Genomic DNA, 16,871 nt, shown 5'->3' on the forward strand with positions numbered 1-16,871 from the left:
GTGGTATTTGCAAAGGTGGTGGCACGTCTCCCACAATCGACAAAGACCATGAATTGACTTTGGATCCTGTCATAATTAGTAGAAACAAGAAACAGAATCCAAAAAAATGTTCCTATGAACTACTTGAAAGTGGTGGTAAAACACGCACAGTATAGCAAATCTCAATATCTTACAAGTTCTTACCATGCAGCAGGTGGTGATCGGCAACCAGCGGTGTCAAATAACTCTGAAGATTGAGTAAAGCGACTGCCAGGGGAACGTACGTATACACAGTGTAGAAATATGTGGAGCTGGGTTGGCTATATATGGTAGCAAAAGATTAGCAATAATCAATTCAAAGATGCAATGTTGAATAAACGCTCAACAACGATACTGTGCTGGTCCTAGGCTAGACCAAACTAGAGACGTGAGCCTAGAACACTAATGAGGTCACGCCGTAGCATAACTAGCATCAATAAAGGATATGAAGTAGCTCTGGATAACAAGATATAAGTGAAGATCACAATAGCAGTAAAGATAATGATATGAAACAACAGCCAAGCAGGATATATCAACAACTTTCTCTCCAACTTTTTCTTTGGAAAATTTTGTGCCAATTTTTCTCAAGAATAGCACTGACTCAAGCTTTCAAACGCAAAAAGAATCACTCAATTCCGAGTTGATATGAGGAGTCAAAAAATTCTAAAACTGGCTTGAAAAACTGGAATAAGCTGTGTTCATAAATTTCGGAGGACAAAAAGACCTATTTAGCAGCCGATTTTGAGGTGCCAAATATTGAACCAGCTTCTGCAACTATTTAGATGCGGCTCGTCTCTATCTTTAATTTGAGTACTCGCGAAGCCAAAACGGACTTCGTATGAGGAAGTTATGCATATTTTACTGAACAGTGCACAAAACAAATTCCAATCGAATTCAGCTACGAGATTGAGTCTAGATAGATTCAAATTTTGTTTTTTTTCTTCTCTCTTTTTTTCCTCACACTTTTGTTCTCTTTCTTTATTTTTTTTCTCTGACTTTTTTTCTTTTTTTTCTCTCTCCCTCTTTCCAAAACAAACTAGATAAGATGTAGATTGGATCAAGCGAAGATGGGAACGATCTCAACTATGATTATGACAATGAACGGTGGGTAGCACGTGGAAGAAATTGATGGATGGGTGGTGGACAGCGGAAGGGATAACGATGCAGTGGCGGCGTGACTAATGTGAACAGAACTCGAAACTCTAAATGAACTAGACACTAAGACCATCAACTCGACACGATGATGCAACCGATAATTCAACTATGCAAGCAATGAAAAGAAAATTGCAAAGGATCAGACTGGCTTGGACAAAGGATGAATAGATCTAACTTTTTGTGGCTTTCTCTTGGACAATAGGTAAGAAAATAAATCTAATATAGGAAAAACTGGAAATTCTCACCGAGCAACCTGAAAAATGATACCACTTGATAGAGGCGAGGGTCCCGATCTTTCGATGAGATGATAACTATCGATTTGGTGGAGTCGACTTTGACGATCCGACTACAAACGTGCATGGCGTTGCGCCTTAACAATCGCTAAACCAATCTCCCGAGGTTACTGACGATGCTGGAAGCTCGATCAGCCTGACCACGAAGGTCTATTCCTGCACGCAATCAAAAAACAAGCAAGAATATGATAATGCAATACGAATATTGCGAATATAGATGAAGTATTAATATAGGTGGGGATCCGAAAGCGGTCTTGGTCTGGTCATTGGACACAAACGAAGTACACGAAGTTGTGTTGGCTAACTTTTAACTAAACAAATCCCCTAGGAAAAAGCTACTAGATGGATCTACTTATATAGGAGCAAGGGTGGCGGCCAAGGAGGTGGGAGGACGTCCCAAGGCAGCCTAAAACTAACCCTAGGTCGTACAAGGATCATGGGCCCAAGTGGAGGTGATGCAACACCTTTGGACTTGTTGTTTGACTCGGATTCTGCTGCAATGTCAGATTGTTTCGTCGATATCTCAATGCTCCGGATGAATTTGAAGGTGAATCCAATTGGGTTGGAAAGAGCACGAAATCTAGTTTCCAACAAAAAAAGAATCACCCAATTCAGAGTCCGTATGAAAAAGTTGTTGGCATTTTGAGTCAGGTATGTCTGTGCAGTCCGAATCTGAATTCAGAACGTGAGAGACTTGGACTCTATATACTCTTGGGCCAAAAGTGACGTGAGAGAACTTTTTGAATAGCAAGTAAACATCTCTTTCTCCCTTATCTTCATATGTGGATTGTAGAAATGTCCCACACACCTGCAATTAGACAAAACACAAAAGTGTGTGAAGTATTTTTGTTCTGGATAACATAAATAGACTATTGAATAGTTTGCACTAGAAATCACCTGACAAATATGCATGTATGAAATATTTTTAGTCGTATCCAAGGTAGTCATGCCCTCATCAGACACCTGAGGTGCACTCCTACCGTCCCCTAAAATGGTTCCCTCATCAACGTGAAGGGAGACATGCGAAATGCACTCATCAGTCTCCATAGCTTCGACCGGGGGAGCGGAGTTTCCTTGTATGGCCCTATGCCCCTTAGGTAGCACATGCACGTGCATCACATGTGTGCCATGGAGTGGCGACGCAGGATGTCCGATAGGCGATGCCTTGGTTTGTAGCGCAAGTGCCTCGATGTCCCCACTAGGGTTACCTAGAGCAGCAGTGGTGGGGCTATGGCTGGGCCAAACCAAGCTATGGCCCGCCCAGCCCAATGAAAATTCAATGAAGAGTAGAGATAAATTTGGGCCTAAGAACAAAATTCCAAGGTATTTCTTGTACTGGCCCGCCTAGAGTTGTGCCTGTAGCTCTGCCACTACAGGGCAGGTGGATGATGATGAAGCTATGTACCTAGGGTAGGGTCACGGACCTGTCCTAACTGCCCTACCCAAGGACGCCTCTAGAATAAATCACCTTTCAATCGACTTGGAGGTGTTCCACTCGACAGACTCGAAGACATTGGACCAAGAAGCAATTACTCGACCAAGATCCAACCACTCGACGGCCAGGAAACTTAAAGTCACTCCGCACGCTAACGGTCGGTCATTAAGTAGCTTTTATGGTCATCATAGCACTTTATTACTAGCGTTATCAGTAACGCCCTACCTTAATGTACATTGAACCCTTCGTAATGGGGGCTGGCCGGGGTCCTGGCGCACTCTATATAAGCCACCCCCCTCCTCCGAGACAAGGGTTCGCACCTCTGTAACTCATACACACATAATCCAGTCGACCGCCTCCGGGCTCCGAGACGTAGGGCTTTTACTTCCTCTGAGAAGGGCCTGAACTCGTAAACCTTGCGTCCTTACAACCTCTCCATAGCTAAGACCTCACCTCTCCATACTTACCCCCCTACATCACTGTTAGAGTTAGAACCACGACAGTTGGCGCCCACCTTGGGGCTAGGAGTCTTAGCGCCTAGTTTGAGAAGTTGCGATTTTTTCTGATCTCCTTGATCATGGTTTCGAGCGGAGCTTTGGTGGAGGGCCGCGAGATCCGTCTCGGCGCGCTCACGTTCATCGCCGACGACTTCGCTTGGCTTCAGGAGGCTCCACTCGACGTCGACGCGCTCCCCGTCCGCGGGGCAACGCACTTTCGCGCATGCGTCCGTGGTGTCCTCCTGCGGCAGCCATCGACCCAGTATCGGTCGGCTCCCATGGCATCTCCCCGCCCTGTTTCTCGCCGGCGCAAGCGCTCCGGTCGGTCGAGGCTTTAGAGGTGGGTGAGGCATGCGATGGCCCGCCAGTCGGCCACCCCACAAGTTGCGGCAATCGAGCCCGACGAATCCCTCTACGGCCTGTTCGACCTGTCGACTGGCTCCGCAGAGATCGCATCCGAATGCGACAGCAGTGACCCAGCTGCAGAGGTTCTGGTGATCGATGGGCCACACAGTCCTCCCGGTTTCCCCCGCGCTGACGGAGGCGCGGATGGGGGCGACCCATCGCGTCCTCACGAGGAGTATCTCCCCGAGCCTCCCACGTCATTGCAGCGGGAGGAACTTCACCGCCGGAACATGGATGCACTCCACACTCCTATCGTTGGAGAAACCCTCGAGGTCCGAGCCTTGGAGGACGCGCGCTTGGCTAACTTGGCCGAGCACACTCGACTGGAGAATCTCCAGCGAATACTCGACGGGCGAGCGCGTCAACGGGCTCCAGAATCCAGTCGACGTCAACTCTTTCCGCCCCCCCCCCAGGTATATCATACTCCGATTCAGAATTTGGCGGCTGCGGCCCGTATAGCAGAGTCGATTCAGCCCTCCCATTCAGAGGCTGGCAGAGGCTTGTTGCAAATCAGAGCGTTGCTCCGGGCAGCGGGAGACCAGAATTCCGTTGTTTCTCGTCGCGGAACAGGATCCACAGTCAATCCGTTGCAGCGGATACAGTCCAGTCGGCTCACAACCCAAGATCGCCTCCGAGGCGTGAGGGACGTGGAGACCGGCGTGATCAGTACAAAAGGAATGAGCAGTATGATCACCGATTCGATCGTGATGATCGACGTCGAGTGCCAACCCCTCCCCCGAAGAGTGGATCTTATGTGCCTCGACAGCAGGTGGACAGACGCCCTCATAGTGTTGGGCGGAGAATTCCAGTCGACCCCAGGGAACCAGGCTTTGATGCGAGATCCATTCTCGTTCAAGGTTTGGTCGACAGGAATAGAGCTCATCGAGAAGGCCACGACAGAGATGCGCCTACCAGTAGCAGAGTACATGTTTCAGGGCCGGAGTGTTTCAGTCGAGCCATCAGAGCCGCTGTAATTCCTCCCAACTTCAGGTTGGCGACTGGAGTTAGTAAGTTCACCGGTGAGTCCAAGTCCGATACTTGGCTCGAAGATTACCGAGTGGCTGTCCAGATTGGCGGTGGGAACGATGAGGTAGCCATGAAGCACCTGCCTCTCATGTTAGAAGGCTCGGCCAGAGCGTGGCTGAATCAGTTAGCACCCAGCAGCATTTACACTTGGGAGGATCTCTCCCGAGTGTTTGTCACCACATTTGAAGGAACATGCAAGCGACCTGCAGGCCTTACGGAATTGCGGTCTTGCGTGCAGAAACCGAATGAAACTCTGAGGGATTACATCCAGAGGTGGATCACATTGCATCACACAGTTGAAAATGTACCAGATCATCAAGCAGTTTGTGCCTTTAAAGAAGGCGTTAAGTACAGAGAATTGAATCTGAAGTTCGGTCGAACCGGAGAGATGTCTCTGAATCGGATGATGGAGATTGCCACCAAATACGCTAATGGTGAAGATGAGGATCGACTCCGGAGTGGCAAGCATAAAGCAGTCGCCCAGGAAACCGGAGGAAATTCCAGTCGGAAACAGAAGCGGAAAGCCGAGCCAGCCGCTCCTGGGGAGGCCCTGGCCGTAACCCAGGGAAAATTTAAGGGAAAACCCAAAGGACCTTGGAACCCCAAGAAAGTTAAAGACCAAGATGGAAATGATGTTTTGGATCTACCGTGTCACATCCACACCAAGAAAGATGAAGAGGGTAAACTCATTTACCCAAAGCATACCACTCGACAGTGTCGGCTTCTGATCCAGCAGTTTCAGGGCAAGCAGTCCAAAGATAAGGAAAAGGAGTCGGACAAAGTTGAGGACAAGGAAGATAGTGACGATGGGTACCCCCAGGTCAATTCCACCCTGATGATTTTTGCTGATGTTGAGAGCAAAAGTCGACTGAAGGTTATTAACCGTGAGGTAAATATGGTTGCTCCGGCAACACCCAATTATCTGAAGTGGTCCCAGACTGCCATCACATTCGACCAGTCTGATCACCCTACGCACATTGCCACCCCTGGGAGGCAAGCTCTGGTGGTCGACCCAGTTGTCGAAGGCACTCGACTGACCAAAGTCCTGATGGATGGAGGCAGCGGTTTGAACATACTGTATGCAGAAACATTGAAAGGGATGGGCATTCCGATGTCCAGGCTCAGCACCAGTAACATGAGTTTCCATGGAGTCATTCCTGGGAAGAAAGCCGAGTCACTCGGCCAAATTGCTCTTGATGTGGTTTTCGGTGATTCCAAGAATTACCGCAAGGAAAAGTTGACATTCGAAGTTGTGGATTTCCAAAGTGCTTATCACGCTATTTTGGGCAGGCCAGCTTATGCACGCTTCATGGCTCGACCATGTTATGTGTATCTCAAATTGAAGATGCCTGGTCCCAAAGGTGTGATCACTGTTACAGGCAATCGGAAGAAAGCAGAAGAGTGTTTTCAGAAAGGCTCAAAGATTGCTGACGCTCAGATGGCGGTGGTCGAGCTGCAAGAGTATCAGAAGACTGCAGATCCGAGTGAGTTGCTACGAGCTAAGAAGCCTGCTTCAGAATCAGCTTTTCAGTCGTCCGGTGAAACGAAGGCAGTTCACATTCACCCGACCGATCCAAACGCTGCTCCGACTCACATCTCAACGACGGTCGACTCCAAATAGGAAGAAGCGCTCATCCAGTTCCTCCGTGAGAACTGGGACATCTTCGCATGGAAGCCTGCTGACATGCCTGGAGTTCCCAGGGGGCTGGCTGAGCACCGTCTACGAGTCGACCCAAAATTTAAACCTGTGAAAGAACATCTTCGACGGTCCGCCGTCCAGAAGAGGAAGGCCATTGGCGAGGAGGTGGCTCGGCTCTTAGCAGCGGAGTTCATCCGAGAAATTTACCACTCCGAGTGGCTCGCCAATGTTGTCATGGTCCCCAAGAAGGACAAGTCACTTCGCATGTGCATTGATTTCAAGCATGTCAATCGGGCCTGCCCGAAAGATCATTTTCCTCTCCCCCGCATCGACCAGATAGTCGACTCGACTGCGGGATGTGAGCGTTTGTCTTTCCTAGACGCCTATTCCGGGTACCATCAGATCCGTCTGTACGGGCCCGACGAGATCAAAACAGCTTTCATCACTCCATTCGGGTGCTTCTGTTATGTCACCATGCCGTTCGGCCTCAAGAATGCCGGAGCCACGTTCATGAGGATGATTCAGAAGTGTTTGCTCACTCAAATCAGTCGGAATGTGGAGGCATACATGGATGATATTGTGGTCAAGTCACGGAAGGGTTCCGACCTGCTGACTGACCTTGCTGAAACCTTTGCCAACCTCAGGAGGTATGATATCAAGCTCAATCCGTCAAAGTGCACGTTCGGAGTTCCAGGTGGGAAGTTACTCGGTTTTCTCGTTTCCGAACGGGGAATCGACGCCAATCCTGAAAAAATTGGTACTATACTCCGGATGAAACGTCCTGTGCGTGTGCATGACGTCCAGAAGCTTACAGGATGCTTGGCCGCTTTAAGTCGATTCATCTCTCGCCTCGGTGAAAAGGCATTGCCTCTTTACCGACTGATGAAGAAGTCCGACAAGTTCGAGTGGACTCCAGAAGCTGATGCAGCGTTTACAGAGCTCAAAGCTCTGCTCTCCACCCAGCCGGTGCTTGCTGCCCCAATCAGCAAGGAGCCTTTGCTGATTTACATTGCAGCCACAGGACAAGTTGTCAGTACAGTACTTACGGTCGAGCGGGAAGAAGAAGGAAAGGCCTTCAAAGTTCAGCGCCCAGTATATTATGTTTCTGAAGTTTTGACTCCTTCAAAGCAAAGATATCCTCATTACCAGAAGCTTGTATATGGGATTTATATGACCACGAAGAAGGTTGCACATTACTTCTCTGATCATTCCATTACAGTCGTCAGCGACGCTCCACTATCAGAGATTTTGCACAACAGAGATGCAACTGGTCGAGTGGCCAAATGGGCGATTGAACTTCTTCCCCTAGATATCAAGTTTGAGGCAAAGAAAGCTATCAAGTCCCAAGCAATTGCAGATTTCGTCGCCGAGTGGATCGAACAGCAACTTCCGACTCAAGTTCACTCGGAGCACTGGACCATGTTCTTCGATGGATCTAAGATGCTGAATGGTTCCGGTGCTGGGGTAGTATTGGTTTCCCCCCGAGGAGATAAGCTCAGATATGTTCTCCAGATTCACTTCGATTCCTCCAATAACGAAGCAGAATATGAAGCACTTTTGTATGGGTTGCGCATGGCCATTTCACTCGGCGTCCGTCGCCTCATGGTCTATGGCGACTCAGATTTGGTGGTTAATCAGGTGATGAAAGAATGGGACGTCAGAAGTCCAGCTATGACTGGTTATTGCAATGCAGTGAGAAAGTTAGAGAAGAAATTCGAGGGGTTAGAGCTTCATCACATCCCCCGACTGAAAAATCAAGCGGCTGATGATTTGGCAAAGATAGGCTCCAAGAGAGAAGCCATCCCCAGCAATGTGTTTTTGGAACACATCCACTCGCCATCAGTCCAAGAAGATCCTTTTACAGATGAAGCCCCGCAGCCAAAGAGTGCCACAGATCCGACTGAAGTTGAAATTCCGGCAGTGGTCGACCTAATCATGGAAGTTTTGGCAATCACCCCTGACTGGACGATACCGTACATCGCGTATATCCTGAGAAAGGAACTCCCGGAGGACGAAGAAGAGGCTCGACAGATCGTCCGTCGATCCAAGGCCTTTACAGTCATAAAGGGACAGTTGTATAGAGAAAGCGCGACTGGAGTCGGTCAGAAGTGTATAACACCAGAAGAAGGTCAGATAATCCTTGATGATATCCACTCGGGGACCTGTGGTCATCATGCGTCCTCTCGGACCATTGTGGCTAAAGCATACCGAGCGGGATTTTACTGGCCAAGAGCGAATGAAATGGCAAAAGAGATAGTCGACAAGTGTGAAGGGTGCCAGTTCTACTCCAACATGTCGCACAAGCCTGCATCAGCCCTGAAGACCATTCCACTCGTCTGGCCCTTCGCTGTTTGGGGACTGGACATGGTTGGCCCATTGAGAACAGGCAGGAGCGGTTTCACACATGTGCTTGTGGCAGTCGACAAGTTTACCAAATGGATTGAAGCTAAGCCTATCAAGAATCTTGATGCTTGCACTGCTATCAGTTTCGTCAGAGAGTTAACATTCAGATATGGAGTCCCGCATAGCATCATCACCGACAATGGGTCAAACTTTGATTCAGACAAGTTCAGAGCTTTTTGCGCCTCTCAAGGCACACGAGTCGACTACGCATCGGTCGCCCACCCCCAGTCGAATGGACAAGCAGAAAGGGCAAATGGTCTGATTCTCAAAGGACTAAAGCCTCGGCTGATGCGTGATCTCAAGCACGCAGCAGGCGCTTGGGTCGACGAGCTTCCGTCGGTTCTGTGGGGATTGAGGACTACCCTGAATCGGTCGACTGGAAGAACTCCGTTCTTTCTGGTTTACGGAGCGGAAGCAGTCCTGCCGAGTGATCTACTTCACAATGCACCCCGAGTCGAGCTTTATACCGAAGATGAAGCAGAACAAGCCCGGCAAGACGCAGTCGACCTCCTGGAAGAAGAAAGAGAAATGGCTATGATCCGATCGACCATTTATCAGCAAGACTTGCGTCGATTCCATGCCAGAAATGTGAAGAGTCGAGCCTTCCAAGAAGGAGATTTGGTCCTCCGAGTGGATCAACAGAAACCACACAAGCTCGCTCCTACTTGGGAAGGTCCCTTCATCGTCACCAGAGTCCTCCACAATGGAGTGTATCACCTTTAAAATGTTGATCGCCAGATCGATGAGCCACGAGCTTGGAATGCAGAACTGCTCCGCCCCTTTCACACTTGAATTCTCACTCGGATGAGATGTAATAAGAAAAACTTCTGTAGTCTATTTATCAAAGACAAGAGTGTTACAAATTTTCCTATAATTGTTGTTGCTTTTGTTTGCGTGTGAAATCCCCCAGTGGGTGGCTTAGCTGCGAATCCGTTTTGCCTAAGTTTGTAAAAAAATCCTGCCGAGTGGCGAGCCAGACTCCCACTCGGAGGCTTAGCTGCAGCCTAGTGCTCGCCTAAGTGTTTAAAAATCCTACAGAGTGGTGAGCCAGACTCCCACTCAGAGGCTTAGCTGCAGCCCAGTGCTCGCCTAAGTGTTTAAAAATCCTACCGAGTGGTGAGCCAGACTCCCACTCGGAGGCTTAGCTGCAGCCCAGTGCTCGCCTAAGTGTTTAAAAATCCTACCGAGTGGTGAGCCAGACTCCCACTCGGAGGCTTAGCTGCAGCCCAGTGCTCGCCTAAGTGTTTAAAAATCCTACCGAGTGGTGAGCCAGACTCCCACTCGGAGGCTTAGCTGCAGCCCAGTGCTCGCCTAAGTGTTTAAAAATCCTACCGAGTGGTGAGCCAGACTCCCACTCGGAGGCTTAGCTGCAGCCCAGTGCTCGCCTAAGTGTTTAAAAATCCTACCGAGTGGTGAGCCAGACTCCCACTCGGAGGCTTAGCTGCAGCCCAGTGCTCGCCTAAGTGTTTAAAAATCCTACCGAGTGGTGAGCCAGACTCCCACTCGGAGGCTTAGCTGCAGCCCAGTGCTCGCCTAAGTGTTTAAAAATCCTACCGAGTGGTGAGCCAGACTCCCACTCGGAGGCTTAGCTGCAGCCCAGTGCTCGCCTAAGTGTTTAAAAATCCTACCGAGTGGTGAGCCAGACTCCCACTCGGAGGCTTAGCTGCAGCCCAGTGCTCGCCTAAGTGTTTAAAAATCCTACCGAGTGGAGAGCAAACCTCCCACTCGGAGGCTTAGCTGCAGTCCAGTACTCGCCTAAGTTTGAAAAAATCCTACCGAGTGGTGAGCAGACCTCCCACTCGGGGGCTTAGCTGCAGTCCAGTACTCGCCTAAGTTTGAAAAAATCCTACTAAGTGGAGAGCAGACCTCCCACTCGGGGGCTTAGCTGCAGTCCAGTACTCGCCTAAGTTTGAAAAATCCTACCAAGTGGAGAGCAGACCTCCCACTCGGGGGCTTAGCTGCAGTCCAGTACTCGCCTAAGTTTGAAAAAATCCTACCGAGTGGAGAGCAGACCTCCCACTCGGGGGCTTAGCTGCAGTCCAATACTCGCCTAAGTTTTTAAAATCCTACCGAGTGGAGAGCAGACCTTCCACTCGGAGGCTTAGCTGTAGCCCAGTGCTCGCCTAAGTACGGAACACATCCCAATCCGCAAGGACGACGAGGTGCAAATCGACTGCTACCTTCTCCTTCGGAGCTACACCACAAATACAAAGTTATTTCGAGTGAAGAACAAGTTCCACTTGACAGATAATTCATGAAGATATTCAACGATAAATCAAGTTCAGATAAGATCCAAAGGTACTAGACCGCAGATCAAAGTACTCGAGCCTCCAGCTCGACAAAGTTTAACGGTTATAAAAACCACTCGGCATTCCGAGGCAAATTTAAGGTGGGACATAAGAGTTTGTTCACTCCGCGGGAGGAGGGCTAGCAGGCTCGACGAACTCATCCAGGTCGACGCCGTCGGCTATCCGAGTGGCTGCAGCGATGAAAGTCTCCATAAAGGTTCGGAAGTCATGCTTCTGGGTGTTGGCGACCTTAATTGCTGTCACCTTGTCTTGTCGCACCTCCTTGCAGTGGACACGAACCAAGGACAGAGCCACATCAGCGCCACACCGAGCAGAAGACTTCTTCCACTCCTGCACTCGGCCAGGGATTCCGTTAAGTCGAGTCATCAGAGACTCGAGATCGTTTCGGAGCGTAGCCTCTGGCCAAAGTGCCGGGTCGATCCGTGACATGGCGACCTTCAGTCGAGCCAAGTAGTCCACGGCACCGTCGATGCGAGATTCCAGTCGGAGCAGATTCATGGCAGTTTCATCTTTCACGGGAGAGTTGATTGGATCCAAACCTGGTTCGATCCGCCCAGTCTCCTCTTCAAAGTTCTGGCAAAACTCTGCATTCACGATCCAAGGATAAGTCAATTTTCATACACTGAGTCGACACAAAAAAACACCAGTCGGAACTGAATGTGCACCTTCAAGCTTGATGTACAACTTCTTGGCGAGGCTCCTCAAGTAGCTCTCCAGATCGTCCCTCCTGCGAGCGATGCCTTCCATCTTTTCGTTCAGGTTGAGGTTATCCTTCTTCCAACATGTACACTCCCTATTGGCTTCATTCAGAGCGGTCTTCAGCCTGGTATTCTCTTCTTCTAACTGGCCGACCGAAGCCAGCTTCTGTTCGGCCAGAGCGGTCTTGTCGTCAGCCTCCTTACGGGCAGCAGCCAAGTCCTGATCCTTCTTCGCCAGAGCCTCTCTCAGTTTTTCTGCAAAGAAATGATGGTTGATTCGGAAATAGCAGAAGGGTACTCAAGCCTAAGAACTAACCAGTCGACAAAATCGTCTTACCTGCGGCGCCGTCTCTGACCTTTTGCAGCTCTGTCCTGGCCAGCTCCAGATCAAGGTTCAGTTGAATCTGCTGCTTCTCCAAGTCAGCAAAGCGAGCTCCAAGATCGCAAGATTTCTGAAATCAAAGGGGAGAAGTTATCGTTACGGCAAAACAAAAAAAACAAAGGCAATAAATACTAAGACTACGGTCGACTGCCAGCAGTCCACCATAGTCTCGGGGACTACACCCAGTGGGTGCACTTAGCATGCCCCCACCGGTTCTAATCCCACTCGACCGGCCCGCCGAAGTCGAGTTCAAAGAAAAAAGAGAGAAAGAAAGTAGAACTCAGACTACAGTCGACTGCCAGCAGTCCACCATAGTCTCGGGGACTACACCCAGTGGGTGCACTTAGCGTGCCCCCACCGGTTCTGATCCCACTCGACCGGCCCGCCGAAGTCGAGTGGAAGAGACAAACTACCAGTTTGGTTTATACATTCGGCAAAATACAAAGACTACAGTCGACTGCCAGCAGTCCACCGTAGTCTCCACTAGTCCAAAACTTCAATCGACGCACCCAATGGGTGTACAGACGCAAAGATTTTCGGAAAGAATCTTCAGATAGCCTACTGACCTGAACGTTGCTCTAGAGAGCTGAGCTGGCATCATAGGCGGCTTGGCTGGCGTCCCGCACCATCTTCATCTTCTCCATCATAATGCCCGCCTGGCGTATGGCTTCCCTAGCAGCATTCACCTCGTCCTCTGGGACATGATGGGTCGCAAAAACTGAAGGCGGGTCGACAGGGGCCTGAGCATCCGAAGAAGAAGGCAAGGCACTCGACAAGGGCTCCGCGAAGGTAACAGAATCCCGATTGACGTCACCAGTGTCCTCAACGACTGGTTCCGCCCTCGGCGTCGACTGTAGCGCCTCACTTGCAGGAGCTCGCCTACTCTTCCTCGTCAAAGACCTCTCGGGCTCTTCATCATCATCAGGGAGGTCAATAATGTTGGGAGCTGTGCAAAGTTCAAATTACCAAAATCACGTCACCCAGTGATGCACGATGTAGTTGAATCGACCAAAGAAAGATAGTATGGCGGAAATTATACCTGGATTAGAAGTGACCGCATCCTCCATCACCTCATCATCATCCCTGTAAGCTGAGGTCCCGGAAGTGGCAGCGCTAACAATTCCAAAGTTCGTCCAGTTAAAACAAGAAAAACAAACAGCACGGAGCGTCGAGTGAATACAAGGAGAGACACTCACACGGAGGTGACAGGGATATCGATCTTGATCTTTGGCAGCGCCTTCCGAGTCTTCGGCTCTGCAACTTTGGGGTGTTTTGGCGCCTTCTCAGTCGGGGTTGGTGAAGAGACCCGAGGATGCTTCGAAGACTGGCCAGCCTGAGCAGTTGCCTTGTCGCGGGCACTCGACCGTTCTTGGTCAAGCTTGGATCGTCTCTCTATGCAAGGAGGCGACTCGACTTCTTCCCCATCACTTGAATCGTCACTTCCACCATCCCCTTCACCATCAGAAGTCCACTCGCCACTTTCGCCACCACTCGCCTCGCCTTCCAGAGCTTGCTCTTGCTCCCCGTTGGGCATCGAATATATTTCAGTAATGGCCTAAAAGAAAGCAGGGAGAATAAAGTCAGTCGACGCAATACAGACAGCTGCGCGAGTGTATTCGGATTACAAGCAAAAACTCAGAATCAGACCTGCTCTGGTGCACGCGACTGGTCGAATGGGAGAACTCTCTGGCTCCTCTGGGATTGTTCTTGTTCCCGGTAATGCTCGACAGCCACTTCTCCAGCGTGTCGTCATCGACCTCCTCCGGGTAGATCCGAGTGGATTCTTCTAGACCCGAATACATCCACATCGGATGGTCTCGGGCTTGAAGAGGCTGGATGCGCCGCTGAAGGAAGACCTCCAAGAGATCCATACCAGTGACCCCGTCACGAATGAGCTGGACCACTCGGTTGACCAACACCTTCACTTGCGCCTTCTCCTCCGGGAGCACCTTTAAAGGGGAGGGTTTTTCCACTCGGTCCATGGTAAAGGGAGGGAGGCCAGTCGATTGCCCTGGCGTCGACTGGTCCTTGCAGTAGAACCAGGTCGACTGCCATCCGCGAACTAAATCGGGAAGAATCATGTCCGGAAAGGAGCTTTTTCCCCTCGTCTGGATGCCAAGACCCCCACACATCTGGATCACTTGGGTCCTCTCGTCACTCGGATTAGCCTTTTTCACTGTCTGGGAGCAACAAGTGAAAATATGCTTGAAAAGACCCCAGTGAGGTCGACAACCCAAGAAGTTCTCACACAAGGAAATGAACGCGACAAGATAAACGATTGAGTTGGGGGTAAAATGGTGGAGTTGAGCCCCAAAGAAGTTCAGAAACCCTCGGAAGAAAGGATGAGGAGGCAAGGAAAACCCACGGTCGACGTGGGTGGCAAGAAGAACGCGCTCACCCTCCCGGGGTTGCGGCTCGGATTCCTTCCCCGGAAGCCGCGCCGAGTCGTAGGGGATCAGCCCTCCCTCGGCCAGGTCGTCGAGGTCTTCTTGGGAGATCCTCGAGTGGATCCAGTCGCCCTGGATCCAACCCTTTGGCAGGCCAGTCCGCGAGGAAGATCCGCCCCGGCTCGTCGCCTTCCTCTTTGACCTCGCCGTCGCCTTCTTTGCCCGCTCCAGAGCCGCTGTCTTCTCCTTCACCATTGTCGCCGACGAGACGCGTGTGGCGCGGTGGCGCTGGAGCAAGAGCGAGCGCAGAGAAGAGGCGTGAGGAGGAAAAGAGATAATGGGGCGCACTCTTCGGGAGACTCCGGTCCAACGCCTTATATGAGGCCGCTTCCGAGTGGCTGACAAGTAGGCCCAGATGGCTCTGTCAAAACCCGTAACGACCGCACGAGTGATACGTGGCAAAAAAGGTAGCGCGGGGATCGGGGCGGCTCCGCTCTATCTCGTCTGATTACTGCGGCCTCCCCCGTCCCGCGCGCTTCCCAAAATTCGGATCCCACTAAATCTGCGGGCAGCAAATAACTTGTCAGACCAAAGATCTCCTCCGCACCGTCACTCGGAGCCTTACAAGTAAAGAAACTCACTCGGCGAAGAATTAAGAATGGATCAAGGCGACTGAAAAGGGAGTTGCTGTCATCACTCAGGTCTGTTGATCCGAAACAAGATATGCTCACGGCATAAAAAACGACTCCGAGAAGTCCTCAACTCCTTCCCCACTCAAACCTCGATCCATTCGGGGGCTAATGTGAAGCTATGTACCTAGGGTAGGGTCACGGACCTGTCCTAACTGCCCTACCCAAGGACGCCTCTAGAATAAATCACCTTTCAATCGACTTGGAGGTGTTCCACTCGACAGACTCGAAGACATTCGACCAAGAAGCAATTACTCGACCAAGATCCAACCACTCGACGGCCAGGAAACCTAAAGTCACTCTGCACGCTAACGGTCGGTCATTAAGTAGCTTTTATGGTCATCATAGCACTTTATTATTAGCGTTATCAGTAACGCCCTACCTTAATGTACATTGAACCCTTCGTAACGGGGGCTGACCGGGGTCCTGGCGCACTCTATATAAGCCACCCCCTCCTCCGAGACAAGGGTTCGCACCTCTGTGACTCATACACACATAATCCAGTCGACCGCCTCCGGGCTCCGAGACGTAGGGCTTTTACTTCCTCCGAGAAGGGCCTGAACTCGTAAACCTTGCGTCCTTACAACCTCTCCATAGCTAAGACATCGCCTCTCCATACTTACCCCCTACATCACTGTCAGAGTTAGAACCACGACAGATGAGGCAGCAACACCTCTTCGACCGACACATCATCTAGAGCGTCAGTGAATAGGCACCGTCCAACACCAGCAGGGTGCGGCGGCGAGCATGCTTGCCGGAAGAAATGCCTTACACTATATCTTTTGGAGAACATCCTATGTCAGAATCAAAAAGAACAGTAATCGGAACAAAAATGATCAACCTGCCTTGGGAAGAGAGCTTTATTGTTTTATCGTAAGAGCATGGTTAATAGTACAACCCACAATGGGATATGTGAAGTTAATAGCCCGCTAATACAATAGTGAGTCATATTTGTATGCCATGTCATTAATACGTGGTCCACCTTTTTCTCTGACAAAAGTTGTTAAAACACATGCTACAACCAGGTGTAAGTTTATAGTCCGCTTTTTTCTCTTTCTTTCAACCAGGTAAAAAAATAATCTAATATAGCATTTCTTATGGTCAGTTTATATATACTTGCTTTGAGAGAAAATTGCTTTTGGAGGTCGAGCTCCCTCGAGGCATCCCTTGTAAAATTCAAAATTCGTCAAAACTCATATTCTTTACATTTTTTTTGAAAAATACAGATATACATAGAGGCATAACGTACATGTGTGCAAATTTTTAGGAGAAAATACGTTGAAATGAGAGTTGTGAAAAAAATATAGGGCTTTTCAACACATGATACTATTCATCCTCAAAGCCCAGAAATTTGTCTTTTTTGCACAGGTCGCATTTCAAAATATTTCATCTTGCATTTTTACACACTTATACATTTAATCCTTTTATATTGCATAATTGTTTTCAGAATCTTTTTTTAATTAGAAAGTTTGAATTTCAAAATTTTAAAAGATAAAGAGCTCCATGCATAGTTTAAAAAACCAGAGCGGACCGAC

This window comes from Triticum aestivum, chromosome 1A (genome assembly GCF_018294505.1).
Source record: "Triticum aestivum cultivar Chinese Spring chromosome 1A, IWGSC CS RefSeq v2.1, whole genome shotgun sequence".
NCBI classification, from domain to species: domain Eukaryota; kingdom Viridiplantae; phylum Streptophyta; class Magnoliopsida; order Poales; family Poaceae; genus Triticum; species Triticum aestivum.